The sequence below is a fragment of the Crotalus tigris genome, unplaced genomic scaffold, assembly GCF_016545835.1.
Source record: "Crotalus tigris isolate CLP2741 ecotype Arizona unplaced genomic scaffold, ASM1654583v1 scf7180000018486.1709376, whole genome shotgun sequence".
Taxonomy (NCBI): Eukaryota; Metazoa; Chordata; class Lepidosauria; order Squamata; family Viperidae; genus Crotalus; species Crotalus tigris.
Window position 1 is genome coordinate 612222 of NW_024097034.1, and position 12798 is coordinate 625019.

Genomic DNA, 12798 nt, shown 5'->3' on the forward strand with positions numbered 1-12798 from the left:
TAAAGCTGCTTTCATTTGAAAAACAATGTCAGGGTTCAGTTATGTATTTGCATAAAACATTTGACTAACTCTATAAACACCAGTCGGTTTGGCCAAACATTTTCAAATTATTTATTGATTTTGGCAAAACCAGCTTTGGATAATTTCATAAATGCTATTTATGCAAGGAACTGGCAGATGCCCTTCTTTTTTGAGGCACAGAATTTTAGTGAGGGTTGTAGAAATTCTAAGATTACATATTCAGAGGAATATTGTGGAATCGCTCTGGATGATAAAAGCACTACACTGCAGTTATCACATTTTTTTAAAAAAGTTACACACTGAATACAGTTGAGCTTTACTGATTTTATTATTAGAAAACCTGAATACTGTAGTCCAGAAGGGAAACTCAAAATGTAATTCACTTCATATGAACTACTGTCTCAGAAGGTGATACATGACTCATCTAAAGAAGTTTCTACCTCTTCAGACCTACAAAGATGGTTTAAAATTGACCTGGGATTTTCCCCACAGTCTTCAAAATGCAAATATCGCGCAGGAAACATCATGAGCCAGTGTTTGCCAGCTTTCCCTCCAGGTATCTAACAAGAGAGTGCAAAGAATGCCTTACAATCTGAGCCCCATCAGTGGTTATGGGGTAATAAATATACTCTCAGTCTACTCAATGCAGCCAACACAACTTCTCAATCTCAGACTAACACTTTGATAACTATATTAACCATGTAAATCATATTGGTTTATCTTTAGAACTTCCATCTAGATTCACCTGGGATTTTTTTTTATGACAATTCTATGGTTTATGCAATGTTTTTCCAGGGCAATTGCTTTCCATCTCACTAGATTTTTAATCAATTCATCTTGCTATAGATGCTGCATGATTGCGGTATTTCTGACTTCCTCTTTCCTACATGTTACACATGATGGAATTCCCCACTGACTTTTGCACTAACTTGGTAGTCTCTTAAGGGCCCTTATTTCTCTGCTTCTCTTTTGATTCTGAATTTTAATTTCAGTTCTGACAAGGGAAGGTTGGATTCTTCACATCAGCTCAGGTATCAGTGAGCTAATCTTTTTTTAGCCTGTAGCGTCACTCTGCCTTTTTACAAATATTGTTCTCTGTCAGGGAAGCTTAAAGTTTCATTATTTTTTCTTTATTACTTTGGCTTTGCAGCTGGAGTTGAGGTGGGTAAATCATGGACAGATTCCAGCTCTGAAGGCTTTACTGTTCTGTATGATTCTACTGCTGGCATTGTAAAATCAGAAAATGAAAAACATCATTTCGTCCAAAGCTCGAGCTGGAACTACAGGCCCATAATTTAGACCAGGCTTTTAAAGCATAATAATAGTTATTCTGTACCACAATGATCTTAAATGGAGCATCTGCCTTTCCCATCAGCAGCTTTCTGAGAAAAAGTTGCCTTTGTGGAAGTGCTGGATATTAAAGCAGGGGCTCTGCAGAGCCCACCCAGATGCCTGGCCTTTTCAGAATCCCCCTCTCTTTTGCACTTACAACCTTGTCTAGATACCTCTAGAGCCAAATATTTGATGCTCAGCTGTTTGGCATCCCTCTAACTTTGCTATTTCTGTAACGCAACATCACTCTGACTAAAAAATGTATGTTTATATGTACTTGTCGAAGGCCTGACTTCAGATTACCAAATTAATAAGGGTTTCATTCAGAAGCTTTTGATTATATAATACTCTTTTTTAATGGGTAATACTAGAATTGAAAGAAATCATGAAAGAAAAATACCTTAAACTGGGCAATATGAAGCAGTATAAAATATTGTGAAATATGAATCCCACCCCACCCACTGATGGTAGCAGCTTGGATTTCAACCACAAAATTCCTTCCACCGTTGACTTCTGGCTTCATTTTAAGATTCCTGGCAGTTTTTCAAGAATGAATGTTGTGTTTCAGCCATCTCAGTACAACACATAAAGTCCAAGTTGCCCATAGTATGGTTGTTTTATAGGGTTGAATATAACTTCTTTAAAAAATATATTCCACCAGTAAGTTATAAACTCAGGACATTCCTCTGTAGTTTCTAGCAACTTCACCATGAAGTTCTCTATAGTAAACCCATCCAAGAAATTCTGATATCTTAAAGATAACTATTATTTGCTGTTTTTGATAGATGGCATAATTCTTTGATGTTCAAACATCTAAATGGTAATAAACATTTCAAACATTTTTCTCTTTTTTTTCTACTAGCTCAGAGGTGTCAAACTGCGGGCCCGCGGGCTGAATGCGTCAGGGCGAAACTGTGCCCACCCCATTGCCGGCAATGGAAAAAAAGTCACGATACGTCACGACACGTCACGTGACGTTGCGAGTTTGACACCTGTGCACTAGCTGGATCATTACCCCCCCTACATTTCATGGATATGTTATGCTAAAACTTGGAGAGATGGCCTCTTAATTCTAAGGATGCCATGAATGAAGCAGCATCAACCAATCATCTTGGACTATTTTGACACTTTCTGTTATCAGCTCACTATTTGGCATGCTAACAAAATGGCCTCTTAGCATACATGGACCTTGTTATGGAAATATAGTTAAACAAGACAAGGCAGAGCAATTGTTATCTACTGTACCTCTTTTCTACCTTTTCTTCAGATGAAAGGACACAGCATGTCCATATGCTCACCCATTTGTCTTTACTTCTTCATACGCAAGTCTGTATACCATGCTCAATGCACTCCCTTTGTTTAGAAAGTTATGAAAAAGGAGAAGGAGTGCCTTGAGACATTTCTAGACTCTTCTCTGCCTAGAAATGTGAGGAGAGAAAGGGATGTAACGGTTGATAAGGAGCACCAGAACATCACAGAATGTAGTGTGATTCGGAAGGATACTCCAGTCACAATATTTGGGGTACAAGCCTCATTCTCAAGACTCTGTAATCACTGCTGCCAGGCTTAGGGCACCATTCAAAATAATTGGCATCCATATCCTGCACTTCAACATTCCTATCCAGAAAAAGGGGAAATAGGGGGATTAAACATTTTTATTCTGCGCAATGTCATTGCTAACACCATATATAGCTCTTAAAAAAAACCCAAAACACAAACACAGACCCCACTCCAGGCTGGCCTTTGAGTAAAAGCATTTCAACTGGCTGATGTTATAAATCAGCTCAGCTTGTTTTGGAAGTAGGTGGTTTTATCACATAGTACAGGGAAAAACCAAGCAGCTCATTTACATGCAGCTGATTCTCTCCTCATAATAGCCACAGATGACTACTTTAAATTTCTTTTAGCATTGTCTCAATGAGTTGCACATGTCTGCACTACAGGCCATTACCTCACCCAATCGTGCTTGTAGCAGGAATAGGATACACCTGCTTAAGAGCAAAGAGGTATACAGGGGAACCTGAAAGCAAGCCAAATCATTTCTCAGCATGAAAAGGAACTGGTTTCATTCTCAGAACCAGGAGCAGAAGGTTTTCAAGGAAATTCCAGAATGCCATGGAAATTAGTGAGATGTATTATTTTTAAAAGGAAGGGCTACTGTATCTAGACTGCAAAAACATGAACGATAGCTACAAAGAGATAAATAAATTCTGATTCCTTGCTGCCATCTAATCCTCAGGTGGATTTTTGCAGGACCGAAGTCAAACACAATAAATCATTTGCAAATTGGCCAGTTTTTTTTTTTACCAGAAAAAACTGTCCAAGTTTTTCTCCTTGCTTGACTTCAACCTCTTGCTCTATTTAAAAAAAAAAAACAACCTTTACAGGGCCCACCCTGCTGAGGCATTGAAAAATGTCCACATGGTGGTGCTAAAGCAATGTGACTGAGCAGGTGCATAGGATGATGGGTAGAAGCTATGTATTATGTTGAACTGGCAAATTTGTGAATTTCAGCCCATTTTTTTTTTCAGAAGTGATTTTTTCCAGGGGAGGACCAGTGGGCAGGAGGGAACCCAATCCCTCCCAAACCTGCAGATTGTGTCCTGAAAAATTATATTCTTCTTTATTGGACTCAACACCTGAGTAGGGGGGAAAAACTGCTTTATTGGGCTGAGAGCTGAGTAGAAAAAACAAGCAAGGAAAGAATAAAAAACTTCCTGCTTGACATTTCTCGGCTGCTAATGTTCTGTAGTCCCACCTTGACATTGCAAGACAAAGTTAAGATTAACAGGACTTTGCTTTCTTCCCAGTACTTCCCCCCCCCCTTTTTGCTCTGAGTGAGCCTGTTTTTAGGAAAGAAAAAAGTCAATATGTGGATTACTGAGCACTGAAAAAAGAAGCAAAATTAGAGAATGGTTGTTACTGTAACCTCTTTTTTTACTTAAAATGAAATTTGATATATGAAATTTGATATATAATTTTGAAATTTTAAATAGAAAGAGTTGCAAGTGCAAGTGGCTGTGATCTGCTTTCCCCCTTGGCATGGTGCTTTGGGCATGTCACTTAAAAGACAGGCCAGGGCATGTAAAATGTCTGTCTGGTGGAAGCTTTCAAACATACAACCATGTATGTGCAGGGTTCCATTCAAAGAACCATTCTATGCTATTATTACCAATATTTAATGATGCTTAGTGGCCAGTGTTTTATAATGGGTAAAATGGTAAAATGGGAGAAACTGCCCCCCTCAGCCATAAAAACTTATTATGCAGGTGACTTGGCATCATCTGTTCACTTTCTGGCCAATGTACTTCATAGGGTTACTGTGACGATAATCAATCCTTCCCCATATTGACTCCCCCACAATTCCTAGGAGAAACGCAGAATATAAATCTAGCCAAAAAATAAAACATCTGTCTCAAGGACAAACATGCTTTGCAACAGCAGATAAAGTTCAAACATTTCCCTCTTGAATGATACAAATTCCTATGGTCTGGCTACACAAATGCTCACACTAGCATTACTTCAGCCTAATGGAGAAACGTCTAATGCATTCTTGGCAGTGAAATAAAACAACAAAAAACAAAGCCAGTAGAAACATGAAATTATGTTTCAGGACCAATATTTCCACTGAGTGCATTATAATTTGGCGATGACCCATCATTTACCGTGCTGCACAGCAACACTGCTACAATCCCCGGGCTCAGTTATATCAATCGCCACACCCAGAACACTGGCATTTGCAGAGTCAAAGACTCTGGGAGAGGCCTCCATTCAGCAGAGACAGGAGGTAACAGAAGAACCCATCCATTCATAAACTCCAGGATTCTTCTCAGACTGCAGGCTTCATGTGACCCAGAACATTGGCAGCATGTAATTTATTCTTCCAGTTCAGCTGATATGTCCCTTTGGGTGGAAATGAAGCTTCAAACTAGCCTCTTCAAGGCTTCAAGCAACCATTCTATTCTTTTAAATTTTGTACTGATGCCACAAAATCTAAAGAGCAGACTTGGAAGTTATGCCCTTCCCAGTTCATTCCTTGCAGCTTTGGAAGCAGATAAAAAAATTACAAAGCAAGCAGCCATCAGAGCTGAAAACAGACTAGCTAAAAAAAAGATAAGTTTTAAGATAAAATAAAAATAAAATTTCCCTACCCTCAGAGCATAGCCAGATAAATAATGGGAGGGAACCCCCAAAGTGGATAAAACCAAAATACTGTGCTTTGAAGAAGAGTTTTTAATGTGATATTTTTAGTTCTTTTTTTCAATCTCTATAGTTAGACTCTGCTGCTTTTAACTGATTGCTATATTACAATGTTGAATGTTATTTGCATTTTATTGTATATCATTCTGGGAGCTATTATCTATGGAATAGTAATAAATACATAGACCTTCTTGTGCTTTAGGTTATAAACAGCTTGGAATTAGCAGAGCTAAGGTCCCAAGTGCAGACTTTGAATATGATCTGACACAGATGAGATTCCTGCCCAAAACAATGTCATTCACAACGAAGTTGGGAGTATGAAAACTTCCCTTCCTTATTCTTTTGTTCCCCCCCCCCTTCTGTTGTTTCTCACCAAGCTGCTTTTGTGGGATGCCAGTGTTTGTTTGCTCCTTCTTGGATGAACAGTTCAAAATGTATATGTATATATGTACATAGATAAGAAAAAAAAGGTCTTGCTAAATAACCCGTATCATACCTTTACATTCAATATGCTTATAGTTAAGATTGTATGTAGTCAGCTATATTTATCAGATTAATCTGATCTTGGCTGATCTTGAAAAGCTGAGCAAAGTTGGACCTGGTTACTGCTTAAAAGGGGGGGGGGCACCAGGAAGTACTAAGATTGTAGGGTAAACTGAGAAGTTGGGGAAAAAAATATCCCAGAAGGCAGCAGTGGCAAACCTCTATCGTTGGCAAGAATTACATCAATGTGTCAGTGAGGTCCATCATCTTGAAGGTGATGTTACTTTAGGATTGGGTGTGCATGTTTCACCCTACACCAAATCTCACATTCAAGAAAAAACAAACATTCGAGGGTCAGAATAAATGCCTCAAATTACCATAAAGAAATTGAAGCATTTACTCATTTTGAGTCATCAATTCTAAGCAACTGAGTCAAGAACTGAAAGAAGGAACTCCTTGGACCATGAAAGCTGACTTTTTCCAACTGCTGAAAATCCCCTCTTCTTCTGGGATTTCATCACAGCTGTATAGACTTGGATGTTATTCTTTTTAAGCTGAGTTCCCGTATGTACAGCAGAATATTTTTCAGCAATCCCCTTTTACGCGTACATGGGTTGATAGCCAACACATGTCTCACCTTAACCATTTGGGAAAGAAAAGTGGTCTGGGTTGTAAGATTTGATTTGATTATGTTAAGATATAAGGCCTTAAGGCAAATACTGTGTGTGCAAGGGAAGTAAGCACTGCAGCGTGATGGAAGGCGTTCACACTCACCCGATCACAGCAGAAACTCTACCCAGCGTCCCCTTGGGCATTCCATTTCCCTGTGCAGTGTGAGTTAAAGCTTTTGCTTAACCCGTGAGTTGCTAAAAAACGTTTGAGCAAATCTACAAACAGGAGCTGTAAGATTTTTAGAATAGGGATGGTACTGAACTAAAAAAATAAAAACAAAAACAGAAACAAAAACCTATCCTCCCAGTAGTACCCATCCAGTAAGGGGGTATCTTGAGGGTTATATGGAGATGTAAAAATGTATCAATCATTTCAGGGCACTGGTTCCTTATCAGACACTTGAATATAGTTTACATTGTGTGTGAATGTGTGTCTGTTGATTGGTAGTTTGCATTTTTTCTGCCTTTGTAACTCATAGATGTTATTGTTCCAAAGACACTTAGAGAGTTTGCCAGGAATAGAAGAATGATAGATATACTATCTTTTGTACCTATTCCAATATCATTATTTTAGATACAACTCAAGGTTGCCAAAAGCACTCTTGGTTCACTCTGTAGAGAGAGACTTTTAATTTCTGTCTACCTTGTACTATTGGCAGCAATATCATCAAGCATTGATGTATCTCCTGGTATCTTGACTACCTTTTGACCTTTTAAAATAGATTGTGTTTTGCTTATCTGCAACAGGAGGAAATGGAAAAGAAACATGGCAATTAGACAGTAGAATTTGGGGTAAGAGGGAGATTAAAGCAGTGTAATGCTGTGCTGCTGAATATGTAGTTTTAAGATTAGAAACATAGCAGCAAAAGCACAATAAAACTTCCTGATATTTACTCCCATTCTTTCATGAATATATAGGAGTTTTCAGATCGATTCTCTCATAATTTATTTTCTTTGGCTGCCTATTGTCTACCTGTTCCTAAGTATTTCCTTTACTTGTAGAATCTGAAGCTTTGGTTTTATTTTTGTGTTTGTTAGACACTGAATTGGCACAATGGAACCTGGGCATAATTAGAATCCTATGGATTATAAGACCTAAGATGGTAGATCACAAAATGCTTTGGCCCAATCTTGACACAGTTGACATAGTCCCCACCCTCCTGAAAGTAGGACCTAAATATTTGAACCTCTTTTGCATTTGGGGTGATGAGCAGAAGGATGCTTTAAATCGGCATACATTGTGCCTTTTAAAGACACTGATTCTTCCTGCCCAGTTGTGTGAGGGAGAGAGCTTTTTAAGGGACCAGATGGATGCTTTGTGTTCTCCAAGGCTTAAGGAACCAGTTGTGCTCCTTAATCTCCAATATGACCTCCAAAAGTGATCCGACTATTTCACCCCTCTCATCCCATCTTATATCCTCCCAGTGCAATAACCCTTGAGACAGGAGAGGAAGTTGGAATTTGGAACACCTATTCTCATTTTTTTTCAGTAAAACGATTGTCTGAGACTGAATGTACTGTAGCACAAATGGGCACATCATTCAAAATTATTTTTTGCCATAAAAGCTATACAAAAACATATAACCATGGAAGCAGTTTACAAAAATACATATATTTGAGATAGCTTTGTGTTTTTGTCTGTGTGTGTGTGTGATTGTGTGTGTTTGTGTTTATGTTTATATACAGGAAAACAAAAACAAGGTGTCTTTTTTTGCAGACTGATGCATAGTCTTGATTGAATATGCTGACAATTGGGGAACCATGATTGATATTAGATATAGATATCGAAATTATGATTTATAACTGTGACCTTCTCTTGTAAAATATATATAGTAGTAAATTAAATGAAAAAGGGCAATCTGAGGAAGAAAAGGGATTTCATGTTTTCCATAGAATTTTTCTCGTAGTATAAAGTCATTATCTATGGCTGATAAAGGGTTTAGTTGAGATTTTCTCCCTTTTGCTCTGGCTATCTACCCTGAAGATTCTCATATGGGGTCATTGACTGCAGAGCTTTGAGACTACAGCCGTTTTTTTAAATTTGGCATGTTTTGATTCATTCAATGGTCATTTAGACACAGAGAAAATGATTCAATGGCCTTTGACAATGGCATCAGTCCCTTTGCAGAGAAATTCAAAGAAAGCCAGCAGAAACAAAATGAAGATGGAAGAGATTACATGTCTGAGAGAGAGAGAAACATTTAGCTAGACATAATTGCTGGTTAGCTATATGTTAAATGTAAGGCCTGCAAGGAAATACTGCAGGAAGTGGTCCTGGTGCATTCAATAATGTAATTCTCGGTAAATGAGTCACTGCTGACACATAGATCCCCCAAACAAAAGAATGTAGCTCACTGAATTGTGTTGTTTTATGCTTGGCCCAATCGTATACATTAAATACTGAGAAATAACTAAATGCAGCAATAAACAGAGGTGAAAGGGAAGATGAAAACAGGAAGGTGGGCAATTGCTGCAACGGCTGAGCACATGCCTGCGTTGTAACCCTTTTCAAATGGTACAGTTTGTATTGTGTTACATGATTACACAAAAGTAATTCCTAAATCTCTTTCCTTTGTTATCCTCCTGCAATGTTTAAAAATGCAACTTGGCCATTACCAATATGGCAATTTTTGCAAATATTGTACAGTCGCACAAGTTCCCACTTTGTGCATTAAATTAGATCTGTGAAAAGAGGAAGTATGACTCATTTATGGTAAAAAGTCCCAATAATTTGGCAGAGATAAAAGAACAAAGCAAAGGTGCGTGTATTTATTGATGATAAACATTTGAGTTGCAGTGCTATATTTATCTGTGGAAATGCAGTCCCTAGAACATACTGTGGTTACACCTAAATAAATGAAGAAAGGTCATAAAGCAATATTGAACCAGGCACAGCAGTTGAACCACAATAATTTTTCCATTTGAAACAAATAGAGATATTATAGCAATGCTGACTTTGTGTCATTGCACACATGCACATATGTATCTAATAAATTCGATATGTTATGTTGTGCATAATGAAGTACCCAGATTGAATCTTTGCTTAAATTGATTGACAGGATTCATAAAGATATTTAAGGATGGAACTATTAATTTAATGATGGAACTGTGTAAGTTCTTTTACACTTTTACAAAAAATCAGTATGATTGTTAGGAAACATACCTATTTATTTATTTCTGGTTGTATTTTGGAATAGGCAGAAAAGTGCAGGCAGGGGTGTCAAACTCACAATCTCACATGATGTGTTGCGACGTATTGCAACTTTTCCCCCATTGCCGGAGTTGGGGTGGGTGCGGTTTTGGCATGACACATCCAGCCCGAGGGCTGGCAGTTTGACACCCCTGATTTAAAATAAAAAGAAAGCTTCCTGGTGTGGGTGCAACTTTAAAGACCAGGATGACATATACAGAGGACCATAAACAAAAAACCAATATACAGAATGTTTCAAATTCAGATCCTTGGAACAAAGAATTGTGGACTATGCTGATACAGGATTAGTTATTTATTCAATTACAACATATAAAGGAGAGAGTTGTTGAAATCCCCATTGAAGTTTCTACAGCAAAACTTCCAACTGCCCATAGTAATTCATTTGAGAGTTTAAGTCCATTTGAAGATTAAGGCAAATTTTGGCAAACTGTAAGCTTGCACTAGAATGTCCACTGATGCAAGTGCACTGTAACTCAGGAACTAACAGATGTCTCGGCTTCATGCTTAACTTGAAAGAGATACAAGAGAAAGAACTAGTTTAGATTTGGTGCACAGCTGCAGAGATCAGATGACAGTGTCAGCTGAATTTTCCTCCTCACTGGCTCTGTATGATTTATAACAGGCAAAACTCTGACCTTTGTTTGGTCACAAAAGATTCCATCTTAGGAACTTTTTTTTTTTAAATAAAGCTGATGGAGTAAAAGCTGACAGCAACGGTGAAGAGAAGACACGATGGTGGCTGTAGATCATTGGAAGATTTCCAGAAATGAATGCTAGGCAGCTGAACTATTTATGATCTGATCTCATTTTAGATTCCAGGCATGCAGGATCAGAAAAGGGGGCTGGGGAAGGAATAGGGCCATATCATCATGACCCATGTAGCATGCTTTCATGTTCAAAAACAAAAGATTCACAGAAGCCAAAGCCCCATGCAAAATGGAAGAGTCATCACTAAGACACTCAATGTCGTCTGTGAACAGGAAGTAGAGGATCCTCCACACACCAAAGAGATAGTGGCACAAATATTGTGCTAAAGAAGGAGACTTTTATTCAGTATATCTCCTGGCAAAGAGTTCTATAGGCTGATCCAAGGCTTTAAAGAACTCCATGTGGACAGTAAGAACACGTTGTGCAGTCTAGTTAGTATAAGATGACTTCATGCTTTTCTCAATGTTGAATAGTATCTGCATAAGAAAATTATAATGCAAAAAGAGGCTACAGACCATTGTAGCCTCTTTTTGCATTATGGTTGGCATTGTTGATATATGACATTTTATAATGCGTGGAAAGAGCTCACAGAGCATCAAATTATATATGTTTCTATTTAAAAAAATGATAGGAAATTTATATAAAACATGGAAGCAACCATTCGACAGCTTATTCTGTTATAAAGATATTGCAGTTCAATTCAGTAATACATTCATATTTAACTAATACATAAAAATATTATAGTCTTGTATATGCATACTAATTCCTGAACAGAGAGGAATATGTATGCTTCTGGCTAAATATTTCTTTTCATACTGAATTCAATTCATTCTGTCTTCCCTGCTGTACATTGGTGGAAAAGAGCAAGTATGTTTGTTGATAGAAATCATCATTTCAACAAAATAAAGTCATGCTTCTTTCAAGTCACTGGATGCCTAGGGTTTGCATGGAGACATCTATGGAGTTTCTTGGCAACAGGGCAGAAGCAATTTGTGATTGCTTTTTTTCTGGAATTCCTAGCTTACAGCCTTCTCTGATGATATCCTACTAGGTCTGACCATGCTTTGTTTTTCCAGATTAATCAAGGTCATTTTAGCAAAGCAGTGCCTAAAATGTAATTCAGTGTAGTTCTCAACCTTGACAACTTGAAGATGTACAGATTTCAACTCCCAGAATTCCTCAGACAGGCTATAATCTATAATCCCAATATAGACTCACCAGGGATTCATAAACTCTTCCTACTTCTAGAATGGAATCCATTAAAATTTAACTGAGGATGCTCAAGATGCAGTCTTTGTTCTCTTCACACCTCTAAAGATATAGTCAGAAGAACTTAATATCTTTGATATCATCCCTTTAGCGTTGCCCTTTGATACAAATGCAACTTTTTCTTAGAAAAGACGAGCATGTTGCTTCTTCCAAGAGGTTTGCTCATCTCTTGTAGTTGTTCCTCAATTTTTATTTTTTTTATTTTTTGTTAATCACTGTGGTTACTATGCTATCATCTTCCTCATTGTGACCATTAAAGGCTGTTTGTGATGCTAAAACTGCATATGAGATGGACAGCTGAAAAACAAAGCAAAATGAATCTTCCAGGTAGAAGCACAACGTTTCTTATGGTTCTCCTGCCATTTGCAGGAGCTCTGAATGCAGAGTCTGGATTTGTGTTTTCTGAGTTTCTTTTCATTTCTTACTGATGCCATACTATAGAAGCAATAAGTTTGCTGCATTGCTGTTCCTCCAGGAAGACTTGAGCTGATGGACAATCAGAGACTTGCTCCAGACCAGTGGATTTTGAAAGAAAGTTTCATATGGAATTGCACATCTCTATGCCATATTATAGAATCATGGAATTGAAAAGGCCTATTTAGATCATAGAATTCAACCACCCATTCAGTGAAAGAATCCTAGTAAAGCATTCCAGAGAGATGGTTATTTAACCACCCCTTGAATATATTCAATCAGGGGAGCCTACCGCTTCTTTAGTTAATTGGTTTCACAGTCAAGCTTTTCTTATTGTTGGGAGGTTTTTCTAACATTTAACCACATACAATGTTTTTGTAATGTCTTTCAATTTAAAACCGAGCTTGCAAACCACTTAGATACCTTGGACTTTTGCAGTGGTCCTTTAGATCTTATTCCACATTTTATAGGTTTAGTAGATCTGGACTG